The sequence below is a fragment of the Bidens hawaiensis genome, unplaced genomic scaffold, assembly GCF_021521415.1.
Source record: "Bidens hawaiensis isolate Kalapana, Puna unplaced genomic scaffold, B.hawaiensis_p1.1 tig00000904_1, whole genome shotgun sequence".
Lineage (NCBI taxonomy): Eukaryota > Viridiplantae > Streptophyta > Magnoliopsida > Asterales > Asteraceae > Bidens > Bidens hawaiensis.
The window spans coordinates 3,640,719-3,660,117 of record NW_027491052.1 but is presented as its reverse complement, the minus strand read 5'-3'; the positions used below and the strand labels follow the sequence as shown (position 1 = coordinate 3,660,117).

Genomic DNA, 19,399 nt, shown 5'->3' with positions numbered 1-19,399 from the left:
CAATTGTCTCTAACGAATGAAAAGAAGAGGATAGTGGGAATTTAAAGAAAAAGAAAAGAGGTTTAGAGAGAACGTGTGGAAAATGAAGAAGTCAAAAGACTAAATAGCCTATCTATACCCGCAACAGTAAATACAAAGGGTGAAAGTTGTCAACCACAAAGAGGGGGAGACCAATTAGACGATGGCGCAACAGGCGGGGAAAATTATTGTGACGTTTGTCAAAAGCAAGGGGACATCACTCGCCAACAAAGAATAGAAAAAGGGCATACCATGTCTGCCAGCATCACCACTGCACTAGTCAGACATCTTTTCACCGTTCTACCAAGTCATATCTATTGTTAACCAACACCACGTTGGCTAGGAAACATCTCCCGTCAAAGTTCGCACACCAACTCATTCCCGCATAGAACAGGAGAAATCACTTTTACATAAGAAGCAAACTAAAAACCCCCCATCCACTCCAAAAACATCAAGGTCCAAAATTCCACCTGCTAATTAACAACGAGGGAGAAACAATGCACTAGGTACTTAGAAGAGGAATGTCGTCCATGGGCTAACGCTAGTTGCCCACTGGTCAAGGAATGTCGTTTGTGGGTCGATTATAGTCACCCGTGGAGGCATCCTTAATGGATTACAAGAGACCCGCAGGAATCCCTCACTGACAAAAGACATGCCACTCATCAAAGGGACAAACTAATCTTAAACCAATCACAATCCAAGAATCCCCAAAGGACCACGACTGCATGATGAACCAATCATGGGACGCCAACATTGTACTCCCAGGTGGTAGCTGACTCCGTACACCAACTGTCACGTTGAATCATAAACCTTAAACGTGCTCATCCATAAGTATAGAAGGTTCCTCTATAGCACAGCTGGCCCAATCCTTTTAAATCTCTCCGTATATAAATATCTTACTCCACAAAAAGGATTCACACTCTCTCACTCTACATTTAATTTCTTAACACACATACTGATTGACACGTCGGAGGGTGGTTATGAGAAGAACCTCCTCTTCCCCTTCTTTCAACGAGCTCATGATGTTCTCTATTACAAGTTAGATAGACATCAATTCATAGATATTTGATTGCATTTAACCACCGCTGAGATATTAGACTAACCCTCCTAGGTTGGAACTTGTGTTTCTTCAAATATGAAAGGTATGCGTCGGTGTGGTATATCAAGCAAGATGTTTTTGCAAGTGTTAAAAATAAAAACAAAAATTACTAAGGATTTTAAAATATGGGAGCTTGAATACTACAATTAACAACTGATAGATCAGTAAAAAGAAAATAATTGATGTACGCCCACCATTAAAAACTTATGACTAAAATTTTTCTTTTTGATTCCTGTGAAAAAGTCACTGTAATGTACTAAGTTCATATGTCACAAGCAGGTAATGCATGGTATGGGCATTGATTGTCTTTGATCAGTTCGATTCGGTTAATTCGATTATGTGCCACACACCAAAACTAAATCTAAAACCAAACCGAAATTGATCCATAGTTTTCGATTAATCGGTTATGGCTATAATAACCCATTGGTTAACTAAGTTCAGTTATTTTGGTTATTTCTAACCCCTAGCTTAAGATGTAATTTTGCATAAATGTTAATAAAGGATAAGGTTAAAATACAAAGGGCCACAAAAATAAGAAGTGCGAGAAGTAATATAGTCCATTGATCTTATATTTGAATGGTTGTGATTAATTTAAGAGAAAAATTAATGAAAAGAGCATAAAAATAATAATACACATTTGTTGATTCTCTCTCTCTCTCTCTCTCTCTCTCTCTCTCTCTCTCTTCACATGCAAATAACATGTCAATTCCCCAACATTTTCAAATGTCCGTAACTTTTTCGTTCGACAAATTTTATTTTAAAAAATCACCATAATGACAAGTGCTTTTTATCTTTAATATAAATATCATATTGTTACTTAAAAAAAAATTTTAAAAATAGTGGGTTTTTATGCATTATGTTGTTGGTTGGTCATTGTGTTTTCTATTGGGTTTTCTATGCATTATGTTATAGGTTCTAGTCACTGTGTTTTTCAATTGGTGCTCATATTAAAGACAAAAATAAAAATAAAAGTTATGTCATTATGTCTTTTTGTTTATCATTGTGTCTTTCTACACATCATTTTCTTTTTGTTCGTCATTGTGTCTGTCTCCTCATTATTGTGTATTACATTTATTTTCTTTCGTTCAGGATTAACATATGGCATTCACATAATTTGAGAAAAAGAGTAATACATTCGTTAGGTATTACGTTTAGGACATTATATAATATGTATTCACCATTGTGTATTACATTTTAAATCATTGTGTAATATGTAATCACCATTGTGCTTCACGTTTCAAGTTATTGTGTAGTGTTTATTCATCATTCTATTATGTGTATTGATAATTTGTTGTTATTTTAACATTTTATTTACATATTAGGATTACACAATGGTGTTGTTAGTATTAAAAAAAATACACGGTGATGAGTGGAAAAACACAATGACAAATACAATGACGTAATTTTTTTTATTTATTTTTATATAACAAAGTCATACTCATATAAAAATAAAATAACGCTTGTTATTAAGGTGAAATTTTTTTCAAAAAAAATATCATATGAAAGAGTTATAGACGTTATAAAATGATTGCGAAATTGATATGTGCCTTGCATATGAAGAGAGAAAATATATGTTATTACTTTTATATGTTTCTCGTTTTGGTACCCATTTGATACATGTCAATTAATTATGGTTTCTCACACTTGTCATTTTTATAATGCTTTATAGAAAACTCTAACCCTAACCCTTTAATAAAATGTTGGTATATAGGGGGTGTTTGGGATTGCTTATTCTTTTAAAAAGTAATAAGTTGTTTGGGATTGCTTATATTGTGAGAGAAAAAGTTCCATGAGTTACAATTTTATAACTTATTAACTTATTGATAGTTATAAGAAGGTAAAATAAGGAATCCCAAACATCCCGATAGTACGAGATGGCTTCATTGAAAGGAAGCTTTCCAAAACCTAAATTGGATATTAGAAAACGACGACGTGGGATATATCAATTAAGACATTTATTTCAATACTTCTTTCCTGAAAAATTGATGGATGAAAACACGATTTTGACCGAAGAAGATATGGTCATTGGCTTCTTTGCAAGCCATATCTCAGCTATGAAAACCTACAGTAGCCAAGGATAAACGCAAACAATAATTTCCAAATTAACATGAATTCCAAGCGACCACTGATTTGTTTATCCACGTCGTGTCCAATTCATTTCTGGTTTTATGTTCTTTTTATCATTCTAACTTCAACCACCATCTCAGCTGATTCCTCCTCTATCGGGGGAAATGAGACCGATCTCCAAGCGTTGCTCAATATCAAGTCGATGATTCCGGGAGCACTGGCCACTTGGAACAACTCCTTTCATTTCTGTGATTGGACTGGTGTCACATGTGGAAAGCGACATAGAAGAGTGATCAGTGTAAAATTGCAATCACAAGGTCTAGAAGGCTCTTTATCCCCTCATGTTGGGAACCTCACCTTCCTTCGTTTTCTTAATCTCACACACAATAGCCTTGAAGGAGGCATCCCTCAGGAACTCGGTCGTCTTTCCAGGCTACGGTTCCTTTCTCTGTCCTATAACAAGTTCGAAGGGGTCATTCCGGCCAACATATCTGGTTGCTCCAACCTTAAAGAAGTTAGTCTTTCACATAACCAGCTAATCGGAAACATACCCAAGGAAATTAGTTTCATCTCCAAACTTGCTATTGTTCATCTTGGTGATAATAAGTTAACAGGCGGAATACCACCTTTCGTGGGAAATATTACTTCAATGGAAGTGTTGTCTTTTACAAGAAATCCTTTGGGAGGAAGCATTCCAGACACCATAGGTCAACTGAAACTTTTAAGGCAATTACACTGTGCTCAATGTAATTTATATGGAAACATCCCACGTTCCGTATATAACCTTTCACTCCTCAAAAATATTAGTTTGTCTGAGAATCAACTATCTGGTAGTCTTCCATTAGCCATTGGTGCAATGTTCCCTCGTCTTGCCTACTTTCGGTTATGGAGTAACCAACTAACTGGACCTCTTCCACCATCCATTTCTAATTGTTCTAGGTTAGAATTTCTTGATATGGGTGACAACAGTTTTAGTGGGAAGTTGACAATCAACTTTGCCAAACTAAGAGATATTAATTTCATACGCTTAGGCAATAACCTCTTTGGAACCAAAGAAGCTGACGAAATGAAGTTTATTGACTCTTTGCATAATTGCACTAAGTTAAAGGTGTTGCGTCTTTATAAGTGCAGGTTTCAAGGGGTGCTACCTACATCAATAGGTAATCTTTCTAATAACCTCCATTTTTTGGATTTAGATGGAAATCTGTTACATGGTAAGCTACCTAGATCAATAGGTAATCTAGTTGGCTTAGACCGTTTACAATTACAAGGAAACCAATTCACAGGAAGAATCCCCTCAACCATTGGTAAGCTTCAAAAGCTACAATTCGTTGATTTAACAAAAAACCAGCTTTCAGGAACCATTCCTTATGTCATTGGCAACTTATCATTGTTGACCAATCTTTTTTTATCGTCAAACAAGTTAGAAGGGGTCATTCCATCAAACCTTGGAAATTGCCATGGTCTGTTTGAGTTGCACCTTAATGACAATAAGCTTAACGGAAAAATACCTTCACAACTTCTTCAACTTTCATCTCTATCCAAAGAATTGGATCTTTCACGAAACAATCTTTTTGGTTCACTTCCACCTGAGGTTGGAGACCTCAAGGCATTGAGTGCCATGGATTTATCTCATAATAACTTATCAGGAAGCATTCCTAGTAGCCTTAGTGGGTGTGGTAGTCTTCAAAGGTTGTCCCTTAACAACAACAAATTTGAAGGTATGGTACCAACCTCATTAAGTTTGTTGAGAGGATTGGAAGAACTAGATATTTCTCAAAATAATTTAACAGGCAAAATTCCTCTTTACTTAGAGGGGTTTTCGTTAAAATATTTGACCCTTTCTTATAATGATTTTGAGGGTGAGGTGCCAATATGGGGAGTGTTCGCCAATGCAAGTGCATTCTCTATTTTGGGGAATAGTAGGCTTTGTGGTGGTATTGTTGGCCTTGGGTTACACAAATGCAAACATTCGAGACACATTAAAAAGAAGTACTTTGTGCTTGTAATAGTCATTTTGATTGCATTCACACTTTTTTCTATAACATTTTTAGCATGTTTCTGGTGTAAGAAAAAACGAACGAGCCAAGAGTCTCAATCATCAACTAGTGAAGATTTCCTAAGTTTCATACAAACAGCTTCTTGAAGCTACCAATGGGTTCTCTAAATCCAATTTAATTGGAAATGGCGGGGTTAGTTCTGTTTATAAAGGAACCCTTAAAGAAGATATTGGTAGAACTGTTGCAATCAAAGTTCTTCATCTTCAAAATCAAGGAGCTAAAAAAAGCTTTATAAGGGAGTGCGAAGCATGGCGAAATATTCGACATCGGAATCTGTTAAAGATAATATCATCATGTTCTAGTGTTGACTTTCATGGAAATGACTTCAACGCTTTGGTATATGAATTCATGCCTAAAGGGAGTTTATATGATTGGTTACATTAAAGTGGATGTAAACCGAGTCTAAACCTTCTTCAAATATTGAAAATTTTTATGGATATCGCATGTGCACTTGATTATATTCATAATCAGTGCCTACAGATCATTGTTCATGGTGACTTGAAACCTAGCAACATTTTACTCGATGATGATATGGTGGCTCATGTTGGAGATTATGGCTCAGCTCGATTTCTTGGAACTTCATATTCAAATAGCTCCACCGGGATTAGAGGAACAATTGGTTATGTTGCTCCAGGTAAAATAGAATTTCAAAATCTACGTTACTTACATAATTACCTTTTTCCAAAGTGATTATTTGTAAATTGCAGAGTATGGTCTAGGGAGTGAGATGACACGTAGTGGGGATGTCTACAGTTTTGGAATATTAATACTCGAGGTGATGACTAGGAAAAAGCCGACCGATGATATCTTTAGTGAAGGTCTTAGCTTGCATAAATTTGCTTCCATGGCTTTACCCAACCATGTAAGTAATGTTATTGACGTTAATATTCTAAATGCTTATCAAGATAACAAAAAGCAAATAGAGGAATGTGCTGCTTCAATTATTCAGATCGGCGTTTCGTGCTCCATGGATTCCCGAACAAAGCGGATGGATATAAAGGAAGTCGTACATGAGTTGCAACTTCTACTTGATACACTTCAAAAAAGTTGAGGTATGGGTGTTATTATTCTGGTTAAAGCACAACTTATTGACTATGTTTTGAATGGTCTTGTGCACTTCTTCAGGTCTCGCAACAAGCTTCTATGTGCGAGTTAATAAAGATGCGTGCATTTTGGAGATGGTGTGTATCATGTTTTGCCATATACGTTAAATTTCTAAAACATGTTTGTTATTTTCCTTATTTTTGTTTTGACATGAATATATTATAATTTATTGTCTAGTTTAAAAAACATTAGCTGGTTGTAGCGGTATAGGCCCGGGTGCCATTATAACACCCCTGCCGTGATGGGCTATGTCACGTCCAAAGGTAGACCTACGTATATGGTGCGAGGGTCGGCGGTCCCCTGTGAACAAAAAATTATTAGTGCTAATATATTGTTAAAATACTAACTGACCTCTGTGAAATTTTGATGACGACCATTGTGGAATTTCGAAATCCGATGGATGATGAAAGAAAAATAGAAGAAAGAAGGTAGTATTACCAGAAAATTTTATTCCAACTGGTGCTGCGGCGTTTCTTCCCATGTTGTCGTGATGTTTGGACGATATAGATGACGAAGAAAGATATATGGGCGCCCTATTTGTTATTTTAGTAATCTGGGCTTCTTAAAGGCCCAATTAAAAAGCCTACAAGAAAAACTTTTTACTCTTGAGAAAGTATTCGAAGGTGGACTGGTCACTGGTGGCATATTCTATCTTTATTTTCTTTTTTCTTTTTCAAACTTAGAACAAATGTATAAAATATCTAACCAATAGATTATTTGTCTATTATTTTGTTCTATCTACTATAAAACTATAAAATATTTTGGTTCTTTATTGTTTATATTTTATTTATTTCACTTTATCATCTTTTCTTTTTATTAAAGATTACTAGTTTTTATCCCCTGTATTGCAGGGTTCTTTTACATTATTCATTTCTAATATTTATATGTTATTTTGGATTTTTAGTTATATTTATTGTAAGGAGGTTCATAATATACTTGGATTTGATGATGAAAGTGTTTTACAAATAAGTGAGACGTTATAACCCTGTTTAAAAGCTATTTGGGTTTAGTGGGACCCAAGAACCGCTTTTTTTTTACTATAAAATTGTTTATTAGTTATAAATAATATTTTTTCAAAAAAATCATATATTAATTTTTAATGTATCCCTATTTTGTAGGATTTTCACATCATAAATTTGGTGAGATTAATTTTATTAATGAGATGTTATAACCCGTTTAAGGTGTATCTGGGTTTGGTGAGACTAATACCCGTGAATTCGGGTTAAAAGCATGAGAAGTCTCCATTTACAAATAAAGCAATCTGGTGACTTGAGAGAATGTAGCGAGCAATCAGAGAGCTTTTAAAGGTTTCGTTTATATATATTATAGCTATGTCTTTTTTATAAATAACTTTTAATAAAAAAAATCCCTTAAACAAATATTGATCGGTATAAATGTGTAGCCTAGAGTTAGCAACTTAAAATCGGTCAAGTGATTGTATATAAAATAGAAAATTATATATTTTAAGGACATTTATGCAAGTAGGAATTACATTGTAACAACCGGTCATAAAAATTTGGTTCCGCAAATGACAAAGTAAATAATGTTTTGGTTAGGTTGAAAAAATAAAGAACCAGTAGAAACCAATTTTAAATAAATTGTATTTTAAGTATTCATTTCTAATGATATTTTGTTTGATTATGTATATTTTGTTTAGGTGACCCGACCCGGTTCGATCCAACCATATGGTTGAGGCGGATAAAAAAAGTTATATAACGATTTAACCTGACTCGGATGGCTGAACCAAAACAAATTTGTATATAAATAACTGTATACCGACCAAAAATATTTTCGACCCCTGTGTGAAAATTTTCTGGGTCCGCCACTGGTCACGTCCAACATTGTCTATATTATCTAAATGATACTGTTAGGTTTTGATGAGGCCGAAATCAGTTCGAATTAAAAAAATCATTTAAATTCAGTAATTGTGTAAGGCCCCCGATTCGGGTGCCCTACATTTTCTCATGTTGGATTTACTCATTCACATAATTCGGAAATCAGAGTTAATTAAAACAAATTACGAAATATAAATCAATCATTCTTACATAGCATCAGTATTGGTTTAAAACGAACTAACATAAGTCTTAACATTAAACATAAATAGCACGTGAATCTTCTTCATAACGATGTCAGTCTTCATCTTATTGCCACGTGTCTCCATCAAGCAACCTGCCTCATCCTACTCACCTGCGTGCATACTAAAAGTCAGCTACGCTGAGTGAGTTCTAGTTAATCAATTAATCATACATTACATTCACATTCATACTTATACGCGTCTGAAGATACGTATTTCATACTTTACTTACCTTTCCTCATTCATACATACTTTACATACATGCATACGTACTTACGTACTTTCTTTCATACTTTTCCTATGGTATACCGTGAACTATCCTGCTTTTTCTATCTCAGATATTTTTAGGGTCTGGTCCCTCTATCTCAGATATTATCAGGGTCTGGTCCCTACTATCTCAGATATTATTAGGGTCTGGTCCATCCTGACTCGATCTCGGATATTATTAGGGACCGGTCCCTCCTGACTCGATCTCAGATATTAGCAGGGTCTGGTCCCTTCTACCTCAGATATTATTAAGGTCTGGTCCATTTTCCTCGCATAACCATACAACCATTCATGTCTCATCAATTGTCCTTACCTTTATTTCATATGTTTCATATCCTTTAATTGCATATATACTTATATACGCACATTCAAACAACATTCAATAATAACATTCAATAAATAATCATACACATATCATGCACTTATCACTTAGGATAAGTGTATTAACTATCACATAGAAGTATGCACACAGCCCCGAAAAACATCACAGAGAAAGGGGGCTAGAACTCACATGTAGTCGATTCCTTTCCGAATTAATAGTAATGTCTTTCTTCAACTGAGCACGATTAACTGTTAATAACGTACACGTATTAATCCTCTATATTTGTTTGTTATTTAAGTTAACGAAGTTAACTTTTAAGTTAGCCGAACCGAACATATAGCCCTTAAACCAATTGTATTAGTTACTTTATTTTGTTAATGAACCGACTTCATTAGCTTACACCCTTCACGATATATATTATTATATGTATTTAATTACTATTAGTTTACATTCTTAACTTTATTTTAAGTTCTCATATCCATATATGTTTATAAGTTAACCACTTACGTAACGAACCTATAGATTCAAGCATCCTTACGAGCTTCATAGGTTAACGGGTTTTTAAAAGGATCACTTCTCGGGTTAAGTTTATGTTTTTATTTGTTAAGTTTTTATGTCCTTACAATTCATCCACTTATATAACGAGCCCTTATGCTTAAGTACTTCTGAACGGGTCCCACAAGTCATCGGTCTAGTATAAATAGGGTTACGGGTTCTAGACGAGTCGGGTCTCGAGTTCGGGTTTCATTTATTTTCTTATCATTTCATTTATCATTATTGTTTATTATTATTATTATTATTATTATTATTATATAAGCATTCTCACCAACCACCCTTCTTCACTTAACCCACATAACCGCCCCCCACCTCCTTTTACTCTTTTTCTCTCTCTTTGAATCATCAAGACCGCCGCCTCCAATCTCTTATTCCGGCAACCATGACGGTGAACGGGAACTGGGTGGACCAAGTGTATCCATAAATCGATTCACATAAGAGGGCTCAATCGAGTTGCATAAAAAGGGGTTCTCACTAAATCGACTTGCATAAAAGAATTCTCATGAAATCGAGTCGTGCTAATTGTTTGTCTCCAACGAGTCGCATGTCCATCTAATCACATGGAATAGGTTCGCACATTATCGACTTGCACGGAATCGGTTCGCGCGAGTTGTTTTTCAGTTTGGTTCGCACACAGGTTAGTCAGATCTGGTCCTATTTTAGTCTGCAACTCGAGCCGTTAAGGATGCATATTAGCGTAGAACAAGGAATAGGTTGGGGGTCCACTTCGGGTCCGGTGGTCCGAGCCTCAACATCGCAGTTCGGGTTCCTTAGTTTTGGTCGAACCATTTGGGATTCGGGTTCCGTAGCCTCGTTGAAACCCGTTTGCACCAAGCCTTCACTACAACCGTGCCTTCCCTCACCAAAGCCACTTGCATCTCATTGTTATTATTTATTATCATTATTATATTTTTTTTGTTAAATCCCTTATTATGATTATTATTTGATTCGATTGAAGCTCGTCTAAATCGGGTTCATTTATGTCGGTTTCATAAGTTCGTTTTGGTTTCAAACTTTCAAGGTTCATTTATTGATTATCAGATCTAAAAGAAATGAAAACAAAATGAGAATGAACGTAGACAATTCTAATACATTCATACCTTTCGGAATTGCTTAGATCTTGCATATTTGAAATCTTAAACGAATATTTTTAAAATCTTGGATTGAATGTTGTGTACAAGGGGTTTGTATGTATGGGTGTGTGTGTGTGATTATTGGAGAATGATGATGAAATGATGAGGATAAGGATAATTTGGGGTTTTAGGGGTTTAAATAGGCAAGTCCAAAGGCTTTTAGGCCCATATTTATTTATAACTCCAATAACCATGTTAGCCTTATCCTCTCCTACTATTATTAATTAAACTAAATGACGTTACGTAACACGAGACTAAAATAACTCGTATTATTTAATTAAGGTAAATCTCAAAACGAGGATGTTACAAGTCTTCCCTTCTTAAAAAGCTTTCGTCCCTGAAACCTATCTATTACGCAAACAACTTAGAACAGAACTTACACATTTCTTCCTCTGTTTCCTATGTTGCATCAGATCCTTTGCGATGTTTCCTAAACACCTTTACTAATGGAATGACCTTGTGACGAAGTTGCTTATCCTTTCAAACCTCGAGGAGGTTTCTTGCACAACTTCCAAACTACTAATCTCTTTCTGACCAATCTCTCCCCAGCATACAGGAGTTCTACAACGTCTACCATACAACATCTCGAAAGGAGGCATACCAATACTCGAATGGTAGCTGTTGTTGTAGGAGAACTCTGCTAAGTGAAGATGATCATCCCAACTTCCTCCAAATTCTAGCACGCATGCACGTAGCATATCCTCAAAGGTTTGGATAGTCCGCTCAGACTATCCATCTATTTGAGGATGATACGCCGTGCTGATGTTCAATCTCGCTCCCATTGCTTCATGGAACCTCTTCCAAAACCTAGAAGTAAAGCGGGTATATCTGTCGAATACAATCGACAATGGCACCCCATGCTTTGTCACCACTTCTTTAATGAACACATTCACTAACGTTTCTGACGAGATGGCCTCTCGTATAGGCAGAAAGTGAGCACTTTTAGTTAAATGGTCCATAATCACCTAGATGGTATCATGATTCTTAGTTGTACGCGGTAGCTTAGTTATGAAATCCATAGTGATGTATTCCCATTTCCACTCGGGTTTTTCCGATGGCTGCATCTTCCCATAAGGTTTCTGGTGTTCTACTTTAACTTGCAAACAAGTCAAACACTTACTGGCATAATCAACTACTTCATTCTTCATACCCGACACCAATAGTCTTTCTTTAAGTCCTGATACATCTTGGTGGATCCTGGATGAATCGAATATCGAGATTTATGAGCCTCGTCTAGGATCCGACTTTTGAGATTCCCATGCCGTGGAATCCACATCCGATCGAATCTGATCTTCATAAATTCTTTCTTTCTTCATTAACCCCTTCATCTGCAAGCACTTCTGTCTGAACCTTGCTGGTCTCTATAAAGAGATCTGAGTTGAAAATAAGCTTGTAAGACTTTACGTTTGCTATTAATTCTTCATTCTTCCGGCTTAAAGCATCAGCAACTACATTAGCCTTTCCTGGGTAATACTTGATTTCACAGTCATAGTCTTTAATCAACTCCAGCCACCTTATTTGTCTCATATTCAACTCTTTCTGCTCGAAAAAGTATTTCAAACTCTTGTGATACATATAGATAGTACATTTAGTAACATACAAGTAATGTCTCCAGATCTTAGGAGCATGTACTACAGCTGCTAACTCTAAGTCATGCATCGGGTACGTACTTTCATGAACCTTCAATAGTCCAGACGCATAAGCTATAACCCTCCCTCGTTGCATTAACATGAAACCTAACCCTTGATGTGAAGCGTCAGAATAAACTACTAAATCCTCGTTATCGTCAGGCAAAACAAGAATTGGAGCCTGCGTGAGCCTCGTCTTCAATTCTTCAAACGCCTCTTCCTGGAACTTACCCCAATTGAACACCACAGTCTTTTGGGCCATACCGGTCAACGGTGCGGCTATCTCGGAGAAACCTTGAATGAACCTCCTATAATAGCCAGCCAACCCTAAGAAACTGCGTGTCTAAATTGGGTTTTGCAGTGTCTTCCAGTTCTTTATCGCCTCAATCTTTGTCGGGTCCACAGTAATCCCCTCGAGATTGATTATATGATCTAGAAACTACATTTCACACAACCAGAACGCGCATTTCGAGAACTTGGCATATAGTCTCTCATCTTTCAAAACTTCCAATACTTCTCTTAGATGCTTAGAATGATCAGACTCGCTTTTCGAATAAATTAGTATATCTTCAATGAAAACGATAACCGAATTGTCTAACATCGGCCGGCATACCTTATTCATCATGTTATAAATGTTGCGAAAACATCGTTAGACCGAGCGACGTTACGAGGAACTCGTACTGTCCATACTGCGTCTGAAACGTTGTCTTAGGAATGTCTGCCTCTTTCACTTTCAATTGATGATAGCCTGATTTAAGGTCAATTCATGAGAACCAGCTAGCACCTTGTAATTGATCGAGTAGGTCGTCAAACCGTGGGAACGGATATCTGTTCTTTACCGTAAGCTTATTCAGCTCACGATAATCGATACACATTCTCATGCTTCCGTCTTTCTTTTTCACGAACAACACCGGCGCGCCCCACAGGGAAACACTCGGTCATATGAAACCTTTGTCAAGGAGTTCTTGCAGTTGGGACATCAGCTCTCTCATCTCGGACGGTGCTAGTCAGTAAGGTGCTTTCGCGACGGGCTGTGCTCCTGGTACTAACTCAATCTGAAACTCTACCTCTCGTCCTAGTGGCAACCCCGAAAGGTCCTCAGGGGACACTTCAGGATAGTCGCACACTACAGGAATATCTTTCACTTCCTTTACCTCCGCCGAAGCGTCGACAACATACGCCAGGTAGGCACCGCACCCTTGCCTTAACATTTTCTCAGCTGTTATCATCGAAATGACGTTAAGCCCCTTACTTTCCTTATCACTGTAAAACGTCACTGTACCACCATCCGAGGACTTCAACCTTATCAATCTACTCTTACACACTATCTGAGCCTCAAACTCAGATAGCCAATCCGTTCCCAAAACCACATCGAACCCCCCTAAGTTCATTATATAAAGTGTAACAGGGAACTCGTGTCCCTCTAACTCTATCTTACCATTCTTAACCATTCTCATTATCCTAACATAAGTATCGCTAGCCGTTTCTACCATAAAAGTTCCAGGCACACGTCTACATGTCATTTTAGCTAACTTACAGAACGCTACATCTACGAAACTCCTATTCGCACCTGAATCGAATAAAACTGAAGCAGAAATGCCGTTTACTAGAAATGTACCTGTCACAACATCGGGAATCTGCTTGGCCTGCTCCTATGTTAGCATGTAAGCCCTTGTCTTTGGCCTAGTCTTCTCAGCATCTCTCTTTCCACTACCCCCAGCTTCACCTTCAGTACACTCTAGGGGTGTTCTTCAGGTTATTTATTCGGGTTTCGGGTTGTTTGGATCGGGATGTTTGGGTTTGAGCTCAAACAAAATTGACCCAAGAACCGACCCAAATAAGTTCGGTTTGTTCGGGTTTCGGGTTATACGGTTCGGGTAAATTCGGGTTGGGTTTCGGGTTTAACAAATTAAAAAAAAATCCACCTTTAACAATATCATAAATTAAAAAACCATATTCCAAGCCGTTATAAAACCATAATATACAGCCATATTCAACAATAGCATATATTATTTAGCAAAACATGAAATTTATCATACAAGAATGCATTAGATGAGATGGAGTGTTGTAGCCTGTGGATTAATACCTGTATAGATTGAAGAAACATGCTCAATAAATATTGGTTTAAATATTATACTATTTAAGTTTTTGAAGTGAAAATACATTCTCCGCATGCTTTATGGTCATTAATACTTTGGGATGTGATAAATCCAATATTAATTGGAGTATTGAAAACAACCGAACAAGAATACATAAGGTCACTGTCCTACTTCACCGCTAAACTACCCTATAAAATTAGGGATACATGCATCGATGTATTATACTTCGGGTTATTCGGGTTCGAGTTAGGAGTTTAATCGGTTCGGGTGAATTCGGTTTGGGTTATTTGGGTCTCGGGTCGCTTCGATTCGGGTTTGTTATTCGGATACGGTTAAAAACACACCCCTAGTACACTCTCTAGCAAAGTGACCCGTCTTCCCGCACTTGTAACACACGGGTTTAGCAGTACAATCCAGAGCATAATGCCCTACCTTCCCACACTTGTAGCATGCATTCGATCCCAGCCTACACTCTCCCCCATGAGCCTTTCCACACTTATGACAGACATCAGTACCTTTTCCCCACTTACACTCGTCACCGTGCACTTTCCCACACGTCTGGCACGGTTTCTTTTCCCACACCTTACGTTTCTTATCTCTTGAATTCCACAACTGGGTACCCGGGTCGTTTAACAAAAGCAACCCATTTCTTTTCTTTCTTCTCTTCTACCACCACCTCATTCACCGCCAGGTCATCGTAAACCATCTCCACAAGTTCGATCGCGGAATCAAAAGTAGCAGGTCTACTTGCCCTGACCAGTGTGCGGACGTTCGGTGGAAGTCCTCTGACAGAATACTTGATTCTCTTAGCTTCAGTATTCACCATCTCGGGCAAAAGTCTTGACATACGGTTAAACTCAGTAGTTTACTCATGGTGCGTCATCTTTTCCGCTTTCAAGTTCAGGAATCTCATCTCTGCTCTCTCAACCTCAGCGTCAGCACAAAACATGTTCATTAACATCTCTCTCAGATCCTCCCACTTCATATCTTTGATTTCAACAGCATTCTTCCTTTGCTCAACAGTTTCTCGCTAGATAATAGCTTCATCACCAAATGACTGAGTAGCGAAGCCCACAGCTTGATCAGGACGACACTCGCTAATGCGGATAACCTTATTCATTGTGGTTATCCACTGAAGGGTAGCGAACGCATCACCCGTACCAGTCAATTGAGGTGGGTCACAACCTTTGAAGGTTCTAAAGTTGCAACCACCTCGGCTTGTCTTCCCATCATTAACCTTCACCGAACGAACTTCATTTGATGCCTCAATCTCAATCTCAGTATCCTTCTCACTACTCTCCTTAGTCTTCTCAACAGTCTTAGTATGGCTTTCGGTATACTTGTCTGATTAGAGATTCTTCACTACAGCAGCAACTGCTTGAGTAATCGCAGCTTGAATAGCAGCATCAAGCTGATACTCTTCTTCACGTACGGTCATGCTTCTGTCTTAACTAGGCTCAGTAATCGGTTCTTCAGAGGTACTTGGTAAATACAAGGCCTGCCACGACGCCCCATGCGCCCTCCTTGCCCAGCAATAGCCTTAGCACCAGCCATCTGAATTTTAAAGGAAAACACAAACATCATCATGTGAGGAACCAATTAGTACAAGGATGGTAAGGCTATAGGTAATAACAGTGATCAGCTAGGATTAGCTGCTCACGTTACCTTCCGTGTCCTATACACTTCCTTTCATGAGTTTACTTGTGCTTGGTTCTACTTAAAGTGGTTAGATAATCAAACATTTCAAATATAACAAGCAATTCTATCTCTAACATTTCATATGACTTTCTTACTTATCCTTATGTTATACGTAAGGAAATTCACGTATTAGGCTTGCTAGAGTGACACATGGCATTCTCTGACTGGCATCTTCTTTCTTTTCTTCTTTAAGTCCCATTCTCTGTTCGAGTCTAAGCATGAAGGATGCTTATTCTCTCGAACTTATGCTCTGATACCAACCTGTAAGGCCCCCGATCCGAGTGCCCTACTTTTGCTCGGGTTGGATTTACTCATTCACATAATTCGGAAAATCAGAGTTAATTAAAACAAATTGCGGAATATAAAATCAATCATTCTTACATAACATCAGTACTGGTTTCAAACGAACTAACATAAGTCTTAACATTAAACATAACTAACACGTAAATCTTCTTCATAACGACGCCAGTCTTCATCTTATTGTCGCGTGTCTCCATCAAGCAACCTACCTCATCCTACTCACCTACGTGCATACTAAAAGTTAGCTACGCTAAGTGAGTTCTAGTTAATCAATTAATCATACATCACATTCACATTCATACTTATACGCGTCCGAAGATACGTATTTCATACTTTACTTACCGTTCCTCATTCATTCATACTTTACGTACATGCATACGTACTTACATACTTTCGTTCTTACGTTTCCTATGGTATACCATGAACTATCCTGCTTCTTTTATCTCAGATATTTTTAGGATCTGGTCCCTTATCTCAGATATTATCAAGGTCTGGTCCCTACTATCTCAGATATTATTAGGGTTTGGTCCATCCTGACTCGATCTCAGATATTATCAGGGTCTGGTCCCTTCTATCTCATATATTATTAGGGACTGGTCCCCTTGCCTCGCATAACCATACAACCATTCATCTCTCGTCAATTTTCCTTACCTTTATTTCATACGTTTCATATCCTTTAATTGCATATATACTTATATACGCACATTCATACAACATTCAATAATAACATTCAATAAAGAATCATGCACTTATCACTTAGGATAAGTGTATTAACTATCACATAGAATATGCACACAGCCCCAAAAAACGTCATAGAGAAAGGGGCTAGAACTCACCTGTAGTCGATTTCTTTCCGAATTAATAGTAATGCCTTTCTTCAACTGAGCCCGACTAATTGTTAATAACGTACACGTATTAATCCTCTATATTTGTTTGTTATTTAAGTTAACTGAGTTAACTTTTAAGTTAACCGAACCGAACATATAACCTTCTTAAACCAATTGTATTAGTTACTTTATTTTGTTAATGAACCGACTTCATTAGCTTACACCCTTCACGATATTTATTATTATATGTATTTAATTACTATTAGTTTACATTCTTAACTTTATTTTAAGTTCTCATATCCATATATATATTTTTATAAGTTAACCACTTAACAAACCTATACATTCAAGCATCCTTACGAGCTTCATATTTTAACGGATTTTTTAAAAGGATTACTTCTCGGGTTAAGTTTATGTTTTTATTTGTTAAGTTTTTATGTCCTTACAATTCATCCACCTATATAACGAGCCCTTATGCTTAAGTATTTCTGAACGGGTCCCACAAGTCATCGGTCTAGTATAAGTCGGGTTACGGGTTCTAGACGAGTCGGGTCTCGAGTTCGGATTTTGTTTATTTTCTTATCATTTCATTTATCATTATTATTATTATTATATAAGCATTCTCACCAACCACCCTTCTTCACTTAACCCACATAACCGCGCCCCCGCCCCCACCTCCTTTTACTCTCTTTCTCTCTCTTCGAATCATCAAGACCACCATCGCCCATCTCCTATTCCGGCAATCACGACGATGAACTGGAACTGGGTGGACCAAGTGTAGCTCTAAATCGATTCGCATAGGAGGGCTGAATCGAGTCGCATGAAAGGTTCGCATGAAAACGACTCGCATAAAAGAATTCGCATGAAATCGAGTCGCGCGAATTATTTGTCTCCAACGAGTCGCACAGGTTCAACTCGCATGGAAACGAGTCGCATGTCCATCTAATCGCACGGAATCGGTTTGCACATAATCGATTCGTACAAAATCGGTTCGTGCGAGTTGTTTTTCAGTTTGGTTCGCACACAGGTTCAGTCAGATTTGGTCCTATTTTAGCCTGCAACTCAAGTTGTTAAGGATGCATATAAGCATAGAACAGGGAATAGGTTGGGCGTCCACTTTGGATCCGGTGGTCCGAGCCTCAATATCGCAACTGGGTTCGGGTTCCTTAGTTTTGGTCGAACCATTTAGGATCCGGGTTTCGTAGCTTCGTTGAAACCCGTTTGCACCGAGCCTTCGCTACAACCGTGCCTTCCCTCACCAAAGCCACTTGCACCTCATTGTTGTTATTTATTATAATTATTATATTTTTTGTTAAATCCTTTATAATGATTATTATTTGATTCGACTGGTTCATTTATGTCGGTTTCATGAGCTCGTTTTGGTTTCATACTTTCAAGGTTCATTCATTGATTATTAGATCTAAAAGAAATGAAAACGAGATGAGAATGAACATAGACGATTCTAATACATTCATACCTTTCGGAATTTCTTAGATCTTGCTTATTTGAAATTTTAAACAAAACTTTTAAAATCTTGGATTAAATGTTGTGTACAGGGGGTTTGTGTGTATGGGTGTGTGATGATTGGAGAATGATGATGAAATGATGAGGATAAGGATGATTTAGGGTTTTAGGGATTTAAATAGGCAAGCCTAAAGGCTTTTAGGCCCATATTTATTTTTAAGTCCAATAACCATGTTAGCCTTATCCTCTCCTACTATTATTAACTAAACTAAATGACGTTATGCGACACGAGACTAAAATAACTCGTATTATTTAATTAAGGTAAATCTCAAAACGAGGATGTTACATATAGTTAATTTAAAGCTTAAACCTTCAGATTTATAACCAAAATAAGGTTTATCGTGGATAACCAAATTCAACTGAGTATAGTAGTTAGCCAAATTCAACTAGACAATTACAAGTTTATAACATAAAGCATGAGTTTTTGAGCATCCATTTCTATCTATTTAAATAGTATATAAACAAAACGTTGATTTCTTCCAAAACGAAACTAGATAATTCCGAGGCCCCCGACTTCATGATGCATCATTGTTGAGCTTTACCTATGGCCAATAACATCATAAATATGTTAGCAAAACATCACATTATAATAGGCAAACAACTATGTATGTTAGGAAATTAATC

The 19,399-nt window shown here is 37.2% G+C and overlaps 1 pseudogene; it reads left to right on the top strand.

Annotated features, from left to right (window-relative positions):
- Positions 1–3,224: 3,224 nt before the first annotated feature.
- LOC143545999 (LRR receptor-like serine/threonine-protein kinase EFR) lies at positions 3,225–6,295 on the top strand (annotated as a pseudogene).
- The last annotated feature ends 13,104 nt before the right edge of the window (positions 6,296–19,399 follow it).